This window comes from Gossypium hirsutum, chromosome D03, assembly GCF_007990345.1.
Source record: "Gossypium hirsutum isolate 1008001.06 chromosome D03, Gossypium_hirsutum_v2.1, whole genome shotgun sequence".
In the NCBI taxonomy this organism is placed as follows: Eukaryota; Viridiplantae; Streptophyta; class Magnoliopsida; order Malvales; family Malvaceae; genus Gossypium; species Gossypium hirsutum.
The window spans coordinates 14,074,944-14,086,848 of record NC_053439.1 but is presented as its reverse complement, the minus strand read 5'-3'; the positions used below and the strand labels follow the sequence as shown (position 1 = coordinate 14,086,848).

The window sequence follows — 11,905 nt, the reverse complement described above, 5'->3', positions numbered from 1 at the left end:
TTCTTCAGTGTCTGTATCTGAATCAGCTTCAGTTTCAATTTTATTTGTTGACTCTTTAGTTTCTAGCTCTGTTGGTTCCTCTTGCTCGCCTTGGTTCAAGTCATGCACTCTCTCTACTAACCTTTCAAAATCATGACTCGTAATGCACCTTTGAACGTATTGCCCCTTCAGATTTGCTTGTGTTTTAACACGGGCCGTTAAGCAAAGTGAAGTAATTAACGATGTGAAATAAGCACTTACTGTCTTCTTTTTAGCACAATCATGAATCTTCTTGAGGATAAATTTCCCAACATTAATGGACTTTTCTGTCAAAATTGCATATAGCAAGAGCATTCGTTCCATCGAGATGGTGGAACTATGTGAGATAGGCATAAAACTGTAGCAAATAAAATAGAACCATACCTCCGCTACTGGTTTTAAGTATTCTCTTTGACAAGAATGGCATCCATACTTTCTTATAATCCATTGGGATCCCGGATTTGTCACAACATCAAGCACTTGTTGAAGAAAATCCCAGTTGATATTGTTCATCATTGGGTAGTACTCATCTTCCTCAACATCAGGTAAATTAAACAGATCATTGATGGATTTAGAAGTAAGAGGTACCTTTTTCTTTCGAACGATGACTTCAGTAGCATCTTGTGTAGTCAAACTAGCATAGAATTCTTGAACTAGTTCATCATCGGGAAGTGAACGAGCATCACAAAATCGTTCCCACTTGAGAGCATGGATTATCTTTCTAATTAGCAAAGGGAAAACCATCACATCATTGCTCTTTAGGTTAAAACCTTTTTCCGGCATCATAAGTTGATGCTTGAAGATTGAATCAAATCGCTCTTTCACTTTTTCAGGAAGTGAACGAGCATCACAGAATCATTCCCACTCGAAAGCATTGATTATCTTTCTAATTATCATAGGGACAACCATCACATCATAGCTCTTTAGGTTAAAACCTTTTTGCGGCATCATAGGTTTATGCTTGAAGATTGAATCAAATCGCTCTTTCACTTCTTCATCAATTAAAATCGGATTTTCAGGAGTAGTCTTTGACGATCTAGTTCTCTTGCGAGACATGATATTTTCCTAAAAATTTGGCAAAGTTTTTGCTTGCAGAGGCAGAAGAGAAATTGGCAAGAGAGGGTGGAACTTGCTTCGGCAAACCTTGCGACGACGAAGGAGTTGCGGCGACGACGGCAATGTGTGGCAGAAATGGTGGTGTGCAGCGGTGGTGTCAATGCTCTGGCAATTCTCTTGCGGTGGACTAAGTAGTTTCGAAAAAAGAAAAGAAAGAGGCTAGGGATTTCTTTCGGGATTTGAGGCTTGTGGCACAAAAAGAGAGATTTTAAGAAATTTTAAGGTGTAAGCATATTACTTTGAGGGATATGAAAATTAGTAGAATGAAGAGGGGTTTATATAGGGAAAAATTAGGGCAACATGTAGCAAAAATTTAGCTACATTAAAGTTACTTGGGCGGCAAGTAATGGATGTGACGGCAAGGGTAAATTGTTTTTCTCCTTTTTGCTGACTTGGGCCTCAAACTCAGACTGTATCTTAAAAGAAAAACTGATTAGTACTTGGGCCAAACTTGACCCCCTTTATTAACATAAAAATTTGAAATTAAAAAAATAAATTAAACTAGAAAAAACATTTTAAAACTTAATTATAAAGTTTCTTCGTAACAAATTACATTAAATTAATTCCCAGGAAAGGTTGGAGGGGTCACAACGATCCTGTTTAAGTTCCAATCTCCTTAGACAGAATTAATTAAATGTACTTAATTACGAAAATAAATTCTATTTATTTATTTTCAAGACAAGTTTATGAAAAATCAAGGGTCTGTTAATTCGAACGAAGATTCAACTCGCTCAACTTCACCATCCCAGTAGTGTTTGAGGCGTTGCCCATTGACTTTAAACGTACCTCCATAATTGTCGTACAATTCAATAGCTCCATAAGGATAAACTCGGTGGATGGTATAAGGTCCTTTCCATCGGGATTTCAGCTTCCCAGGAAATAACCTCAGCCTTGAATTAAACAATAACACCTTCTAACCTTCTTTAAACTCACGAGATTGTATATGACTATCATGCCATCTCTTTGATCTTTCTTTACACATTTTGGCATTCTCAAAGGAAAACAACCTCAGCTCTTCCAAATCATCAAGTTGTAACATCCTTCTCTCACCGGCTTACTTAAGATCAAAGTTCAACTGCTTCGAAGCCCAGTGAGCTTTATTCTCCAATTCTAATGGCAAATGACATGCATTTCCAAAGACTAACCGATAATGAGTCATTCCTAATGGAGTCTTAAATGTTGTTCGATAGGCCCATAATGCATCATCGAGCCTTCAAGACCAATCTTTTCTGTTAGGGCGTACTACCTTTTCAAGGATACCTTTGATTTCATGGTTCACTCTTTCAACTTGTCCATTAGACTGGGGGTGATAGGCAGTAGCAATCTTGTGCTTCACATCATATTTGTCAAGCAACCACTTAAGTGATTTGTTTACAAAGTGAGAACCTTCATCACTAATAATAGCTCTTGGTGTCCCAAATCTTTTAAACACATGCTTATGAAGGAATCGCATGACTATCTTAGCATCATTTGTAGGGTATGCTTCAGCTTCAACCCGCTTGGATACATAGTCCACAGCAACTAAGATGTATTTGTTCCCATATGAAGAAGGAAATGGGCCTAAGAAGTCAATGCCCCATACGTCGAACAATTCAATCTCCAAAATGTTTGTCAAGGGCATCTCATTCCTACTTGATATATTTCTAGTCCTTTGGCATTTATCACAGTTGTTCACATAAGCATAAGCATATTTAAATAGTGTCGGCCAAAAGAAACCTGCTTGCAAAGTCTTTGCTGCAGTACGTGAACCACCAAAGTGTCCCCCACTTACAGATGAATGGCAATGATATAAGATCTCAGCAATCTCACTTTTAGCTACACACTTTTGGACTATATTATCTGTACACTGTTTAAACAAAAACGGATCCTCCCAAAAATAATATTGACTATCATGAAAGAATTTCTTCCTTTTCTGGTATGTCATTTCTCGAGGAATTATTCCACATGCAAGATAATTGGTAAAATCAGCAAACCAGGTATTTCATGAATGCGACTTACCTCAAATAAGTGCTCATTTAGGAAATTCGCATTGATAGGCACACCAGACTAGGTTAACTCTCCTTGCTCCAATCTTGACAGATGATCAGCTACTTGATTTTCAACACCTTTTTTGTCTTGGATCTCAAGGTCAAATTCTTAGAGTAAAAGTATCCAACGAATTAGCCTTGGTTTTGCATCTTTCTTCGTGAGCAAGTATTTAATGGTCGCATGGTCAGTAAATACTGTAACTTCGGCACCTATAAGATATGAACAGAATTTGTTAAAAGCAAAAACTATAGCAAATAGTTCCTTTTCAGTCACCATATAATTTAGTTGGGATCCCGTTAAAGTTCTACTTGCATAATAAATAAGGTGGAGCACTTTATTTCTTCTTTGACCCATCACAGCTCCAACAGCGTAATCACTTGCATCACACATCAACACAAAAGGTGAGTTCCAATCAGGTATAACGATTATTGGGGCTGTAATTAACTGATTCTTTAGATTTTAAAAAGCTTCTAAACATGCTTTTTTGAAATTGAACATTGTATCTTTCTCTAACAACAAACACAACGGCATAGAAATTTTTGAGAAATCCTTAATAAACCTTCGGTAAAAACCGGCATGGCCTAAGAAACTTCTGACTCCTTTCACATTCATTGGGGCCGGTAATCTTTCAATTACGTCCACCTTTTCTTTGTTGAAATTGAACATTGTATCTTTCTCTAACAACAAACACAGCGGCTTAGAAATTTTTGAGAAATCCTTGATAAACCTTCAGTAAAAATCGGCATGGCCTAAGAAACTTCTAACTCCTTTCACAGTAATTGGGGCTGGTAATCTTTCAATTACATCCACCTTTACTTTATGGACTTCAATTCCTTTCTTTGAGATCTTATGACCTAAGACAATCCCTTCATTGACCATAAAATGACATTTTTCCCAATTAAGGACAAGATTCGTCTCTTCGCATCTCTTCAATACCTTAGCCAAATTACTCAAACTGATATCATAAGTGTTACCAAAAACAGAAAAATCATCCATGAAAACCTCAACAAAATTTTCGACCATATCAATAAATATTGCTATCATGCATTGTTGAAAAGTTGCAAAAGCATTGCATAAATCAAAAGGCATTTGCCTAAAAGCAAATGTACCATATGGACAAGTGAAGGTTGTTTTATGTTGGCCCTCCGGGGCTACAACTATTTGGTTATATCCTGAATAGCCATCTAAAAAACAATATAATTCATTACCTCCCAGTCGATCTAGCATCTGATCCATAAAAGGCAACGAAAAATGGTCCTTTTGAGTGGCTTTGTTCAGCTTTCTGTAATCAATACAGATTCTCCAACCGGTAACAGTTCTTGTTAAAATTAACTCATTATGTTCATTTTCAACAATCGTGATTTCACCTTTCTTCGGCACACACCGCACCGGACTTACCCACGAACTATCTAAAATAGGATAGATGATTCCTGCATCTAACCATTTGATCAATTTCTTTCTCACAACTTCTTTCATAATAGGATTGAGCCTCCTTTGCCCATCAATTCGAGCTCTTTCACTTTTTCTAAAATAATTTTGTGGATGCAAAATGAAGGGCTTATACCTCGAATATCAGCTATGGTCCAACCAGTTGTTTTCTTAAATTTCTTTAGAACAACAACTAGTTGCTCCTCTTGATCTTTTGTCGGTTCTGCTGAAATAATCACAGGAAAAGTAGAATAATCACCTAAATACACGTATTTCAAATGGGAAAGAAATACCTTTAGTTCGAGTTTAGGTGGTTCTTCGATTGACAACTTGGATTGCACAAATTCTCTGACTTCCAACTCCAACGGTTCAAACCATGTGGATTGAATATAATTTCTTGGATTGGCTTCCATCAAAGCCATGTTTTCTTCACCTTATTTATCCTCCAAAGGGTCAAGATCTAAAGCTTTCTCCAATGGATCTTCTTTAAAATACTTTCCAAAGAAACCAATGTTTCTATCTCTTCCATAACTGAACACTCCTCATTCAGGTTGCTTTATGAATGTTAAAGGTTACCTGATTGTCTTGAACTCGCATGGTGAGTTCACCTTTCTATACATCAATTAACATTCTTTTCGTGGCTAGGAAAGGTCTCCCGAGGATAATTGGTACTTCTTTATCTGCTTCAAAATCTAAAATAATGAAATCAGTAGGAAAAATAAATTTATCAACTCTTACCAAAACATCCTCGATATTTCCTTCGGGATATGCTAAAGATCGATCCGCTAGCTGAAGCGTCACAATTGTAGGTCTTACTTCACCTATCCCTAACATCTTGAAAATAGACTTAGGCATCAAGTTGATACAGGGTATAGTAAAGCTTTACCACAGTAAGATTCACCAATGTTACAGGGTTTAGTAAAACCTCCTCGGTCTTTCAATTTCGGTGGCAATTTGTTTTGCAGGAACGCACTGCACTCCTTTGTCAAAGCAACAGTCTCATACTCACGCGGTCATTTTTTCTTGGACAGTATATCCTTGATAAACTTCACATAATTTGACATTTGTTCTAAAGCCTCTATCAATGGAATATTGATGTGTAACTGCTTTAGAACATCCAAAAACTTCTTGAATTGGACCTCATGTTTCTGCTTGTGTTGCTACAATTTTTCGGATATGGAGGTGATAGAACTTTCGGTTGAACTGGATAACTTTTCTGAGTAGGTAAATCTGCATCCAAAGAAGATGTTAAAATATCTCAGTTCACTAAGTCAGGGTTTACATTGTCAGACTTTGCAGATTCTGATTCCTTTGGTGTAGGGACTTCAAATACTGATTGACTTTCCTCCTTTTCAACATGCTCATCTTCGACATCAATCAATCGGGGTTTTAGAGTCTTTCCACTGCGCAATGCCACTACTTTGATATGTTCTTTACCCAAGTTTCTTGGATTCTCAGTATCGCTCGGCAAATTTCCTTGCGGTCTATTACGAAGCTCCGTAGCTAACTGGCCCATTTGGCTTTCCAAATTTTTTAGTGTTGCTGCTTGGCTTTGGATCAAAGCGTCATTTTTTGCCATGTACACTTTCAACAAGTTCTCCAAACTGTTTGATGCCTCAGCTTGAGGTGGTTTTGGAGCTTAATAATTAAACCCTTGAGACTGGTTGGGTCTTTGCTGCAATGGGTTGTTGTTTGGTCCATTTCTTTGGTTGCTCCAAGAAAAGTTAGAATGATTACACCATGAAGGATTGTAGAAGTTGGACAGGAGTCATTGTCCACTCCTATTTTGATATTGGTTCCCCACATAGTACACTGACTCAGGATTTGATGGACAATTCTCAAAAGAATGACCTTCCCTACAGTACACACAGGAAACTACTTCAAATGGACTTGGTGGCTGAGCTGCAAAATTATTAGTACTATTAGCGGTTAACTATTTTAACATAGAGGAAATAGACGATACTTGAGCTGATAACGAAGTGAGAGAGTCAACTTCATGAACTCCAGCTACTCGTCTTCCTGAAGCTGTTCAATTTGTTGGCCATTGATAGTTATTACTCGCGATCCTCTCGATAATCTCATAAGCCTCATTGTAAGACTTAGAAAAAATTTCACCATTCGCGGAAGCATCTACCATCAATCTTGTATGTGCATTGAGACCATTATAGAATGTCTCCAACTGGATACAATGGGAAACCCCATGATGAGGACGCTTACGAAGTAACTCCTTGAATCGCTCCCAAGCCTCATATAAAGACTTGTCATCTAGTTGCTAGAAAGTTGTGATCTCGTTCCTCAACTTAGCATTTTTTCTAGGTGGGAAATACTTAACCAAAAATCTCTCTGCTAATTTTTGCCATGTAGATATGGAACTTGGTGGCAATGAATTGAGCCATGCTCATGCTCGAAAACAACTTCAACCTTAGGGTGTCTTCAGTCACAGCGACTATCTTAAATGAATCACTCACCTCTATAAACAATTGAAGGTGGAGATGTAGATCTTCCGTGGGCATACCACTAAATTAGCCCACTGTTTGTTGCATTTGAAACATCACTTGTTTCAATTCAAACTGGGTTGCCTCAATATCTGGCCTTCTAATTCCTGGGCTTAACTCACTGAAAAGTGGCATAGCATATTGTCTAATGCATCGATCCCTATAATCGGCAATAAGGATGGGATTTTGTACATAATCGGCTTCATTACCTTGGTCTTGATTCTGATTTCCAAGGTCCATCTCGACTTGTCTTGGAGCTGTTCGTTCACATCTTCTTTTTCTAAAAGTTTGCTCAATTTCAGGGTCTACAGGGAGTAAGTCGATAATTCGATTTATGCTCATAAACACCTGAGAAGAAATTCACAAAAATTAAAAAGAATAAGTTAGTGATGTTAAAAATTAATCAAATTGAAAATAAATAGTTTCACGAAAAAAATGACTATGGCAATAGTTGACAACCCCAGCAACGACGCCAAAAACTTGTAACGCTCGGGTTTGTGCAAGTGTACACAGTTGTTATCAAGTAATAAGTAAGTATCGAGTTATCGTCTCCACAGGGATTGTGCTTGTGCTAAGTCACTTAACTTGTAAAATTATATTAACAATTTGAAAAAAATAAAAACACAATATAGTTGAGAAGTGGTGTCTAAATTAAATTAAATGCAATGATCCCTAATGCAAGTTTTCCTAAGTATGCAGACTATATGAATGAAGTAGATTTTAGCAAAATTAAATACAATTTGCAACAATTATAACATAAATTAACTAGGACAATTACTTTAATTAAACTCAATTTATTATCATCATGCTTAATAATATTCGGAAAAATATTCCATGGAAACTCGATCTTTCATGAGTTTGAAAACCAAATTAGGTTCTTTCAGAATCCGTTACTTAGTAAATACGCATTTTACTGATCCTTATTTACTAAAGGTTTCTTAGAATTCGTGTGAGGTAATAGGGATGTGTTAGGTTTGAAACAATTTAATCACACAAATCTAAAAACTATGCAAATAACAGAGCCTGGTTAGGGTTGTTATGCAACCTACAATTTAATCGGGTTAGGATCTAAATTGAGCATGCACATTTCAATTATGTGTCCATTAGCTGTCTTTTAGCTAGGATCGCTCAGGTAATTCAGGTGTATTTCAATCACGTATGAACGAAATACAGACTTGATTTTAATTGAAAACATGATCGATTGAGGCACAAACATTATAAGCATGAATCAAATAAATATTATTTAATTAAAATAATCATCCTAGCTTAAATAAAATTAAGCTATCATTGTTGTAAACAAGAACAAATAACTCATAGCAAACATCTTTAAATTAAATTAAAGAAGAGAAAGATTAAACTGAATTCAGAACGGCTGTCACCCAAGACTCTGACTGACGAGGCTCCTTCGCTCCTTTGCTTTGCTCATTCCCTGATGGCTCTCCAAGGTGGCTGACCAAGGGATCTTTAAGAGGCTAATTTGTTGAAATCCTTTATGCAAGAATGGTTATAGGCGTGAGATCTAAGAGAGTTGAGAGAATTGAGAGAGGAGAGAATGATGAGAAGTGAGGGATGATGGATGAATGAATGAGAGGGTCTTATTTATAGTTGAGGAGAGAGGGATAGTTTACTAAAAATAGGGGTGTTCATCCTTTGAAAAATCTCCCATAGTTGTCCGGTCATACATCAAGCAAATCAAGCTGATTTTTCCTTGATTTTTGGTCAGTTTGGATGCAACAACAATTTAGGACTGAGACTCGGTCAAGTGCAAATCTTAAGGTAAATCTCTAATTTCTTCAATTCTTCGAGGACATTGTATAATTAAACCAAAATTTGGTTTATAATTAGCCATGTGTAGCCGAAAATTATGTTGACTTTGTCCCCACTTGGACGGTTTTGCAATTAGAAGAAAATCCTTAGACCTGTCAAAGATAGCAAATAGTTTAGAGGACCAATAAATTAATTTAACAACTTTAATTAATCAATTTACTTAATTATACCCAATTTTTATTAATGAAATATTTAAAATGAATTTTTGAAATATAACATTATATTTTATTATTTAATTTAATCATGCATGGCCCACTTCATTGCTTAAAAAATATAATATGCTTAAATAATATAAAATAAGCCATTTTATGCGTGAAAACTATATAATCAAAAATAAAATCACATTTTAATAATTTCTATGTCCTAATTTCATATTTTCACATATTTCATTAATTTATTAAACAATTACTTGGTTTTAACAACAATTTTAAATAAAAAGGCGATGAATTATATAGGAAAAATCCTATACATTTTCCCGTTTACAGCTGTAGAGTAATTGAGGTCTCTCAGAGGTTCTATTACACCCTACACCAGGTCCAGTCGTCGGACCTAAGCCATAGGATGCTAGGATAATTAACAACGCTTATCACATATAATTTCAGTTTTAAACATTCAAATTAAGAATAAAACATTCAATAATCTAAGAATAACATGATTTACAAATATAACCAAGCCTCAAACAAGCTTACGAAAGCTCTCAAACCACCTCGGAATCAAATAGGGACTTAATTGAAAACTAAACAAAAAGTAGAGAAACTTTAGCAAATAAGGGTCATATGGTCATGTGCCTAAGCCGTGTGACAGACTATGACTGTGTATACTTGAGTCACACGACCGTGTCACCAAGCCGTGCAGCTAACTGAATCTGTGTAGAAGGGTGTCACACGATCGTGTCGTCGGGTCATGTAACTAACTGAAGTCGTGTGGACCTAAATGCAAAATTTTCATGATAAAGTCACATGACTGTGTTCTTAGACCGTATAAGCTGGAGTCACATGTTCTTGTATCCTGACCATGGAACTCACTGAGGTTGTGTTTACCAATCACCTCCCATTTTATAAAGAGCACACCGTCTTGCCACATGCCCATGTGGGGCACACAGCCGTGTGTTAGACCATGTATACCAAAAGGTACCTTACAAAGCAAGTTACAAACCAATAACTCACATATGTCATAAGTATACATTATACCATTCCTTAGACCTGTTCAAAATGCATCAAAACATACCCAAAAGACAACTTATAACACCACCCTAAGTGCTTAACCAATATGCCACAATTGGCACCACATTTTAACAAGACTAAATCAACCATTCACTTATAAACATGCCATAGTATTTATACTTATTATTCACTAGATCAACATTATACCAAAGTGCCAAACTTATCAAATAGAGCATGAAACTATCAAATACAAAATGCATCTTCTTGATGCCTACCAACCACATATATATACATTTTGTATTTGATAGTAAACCCTAAACCCTAAACTGTAAACCCTAAACCCTAATAACCAACTTATAAAGTTCAACCACATATATATACATAGTCATTATCACCTATTTACGTGCCACTTATAACAGAGCCAAAATGTTCAAAAGTCTACGAAAATGGTTTGTCGATAGTGTGAGCTCCGAAAACAATCCAAACAACAGCACGTTTTTCAAAAATCTACAAGGAAGGAAAAATGAGACAAATGTAAGCTTACTCAAAGCTTAGTAAGCTCATATGAATTTAAACACAACATATCTGTCATTTAAATATCTTAATAATTGAAAATAACACATATAAACATAGTATTCCTTGTCACCTTACACATCCATGTCATACCAAAAATGGTTAGTTTATGATCATATAATGACCATCAAATGCATATGGATAACATAATAAACATAATATTCATTTGCATTTCATGATTAACATTTTTATACAATAAGCTTTCAATTCAATTAAATTTCATATCTATGTTTTACCCGAAGAACAATAGTAAATTAACCTTGGATACTCGAGATAGTATTGCTCACATAAGATATAAATAGGGACATTAATCTTTACTCTGTGCTGCTCACACGAGCTATGGAGAATTTGTAACAAATGTTGGATCTCAACCATCAGTAAGGTATCCCACACCAATACATAGTACCTAATAAGATATAATAGTGCCTAATACATCATGAACATTGGTACAAATTACCTGATAATATAGTCACCGGTACATAGTACCTGATATAATGAAATCACTGGTAAAAAGTACATGATACTTTAAACCCTAATGACATGTCATTTATATCCTAATCATTCATTAAGTTCACATAGGCCTTAAATAAATTCTCATGTACTTTCCATCAATATAACATCATATATATCAACATGATGCAATTAACATTTCATATCATCTCTCTTTTCATTCAAGGCACATGATTATATAATACTTTGTAATTTAGTCATTTTAATGTCAACTTTATAATCCATACAACTCAATCACAAGTAATACATATATATAAATATACATTACAACACAAACTAATTTAATCAAAACGAATGCTACACAAATTTACCTAACCAAAACAGCAACGGACACAACACCGAGGATTATTCAGTAATTTTCCATTTTATGTGTTTATCGACTGGTTGATCCGTTTCTTGGCCTATATACTTATTTAATTCAATTATCAACTCCAATTACCTTATAATGTCTAAACATATGCATAAGACCTTTTAATACCATTTTACACAATTTCTCTAAACTTTTATATTTTATTCAATTTAGTCCCTAAAACCGTATTAAGCATATTTTCACAATTAATCCCAAAATTTAAAGTCGAATTCATTCTTATACCTTTACAACTCTCAAGCATCTAAATTTACAAGAATTTTATGTCAATTTCAACATATTAACATTTTAGTCCTTAAACTCAAATCCAATCAAATTCACTTTACAAAATAGTCCTATTTCATAACAAAGCTTTAAACCAAACCATTAACATCCAAAAA

General features: G+C 35.3%; 1 non-coding gene across 1 annotated transcript; it reads left to right on the top strand.

The window, feature by feature from the left end:
- Nucleotides 1-6,785: 6,785 nt before the first annotated feature.
- Nucleotides 6,786-6,892, top strand: LOC121215704 (small nucleolar RNA R71). The gene has a single exon (XR_005911680.1). It is a non-coding gene; the product is annotated as a small nucleolar RNA R71 (small nucleolar RNA).
- Nucleotides 6,893-11,905: the final 5,013 nt, after the last annotated feature.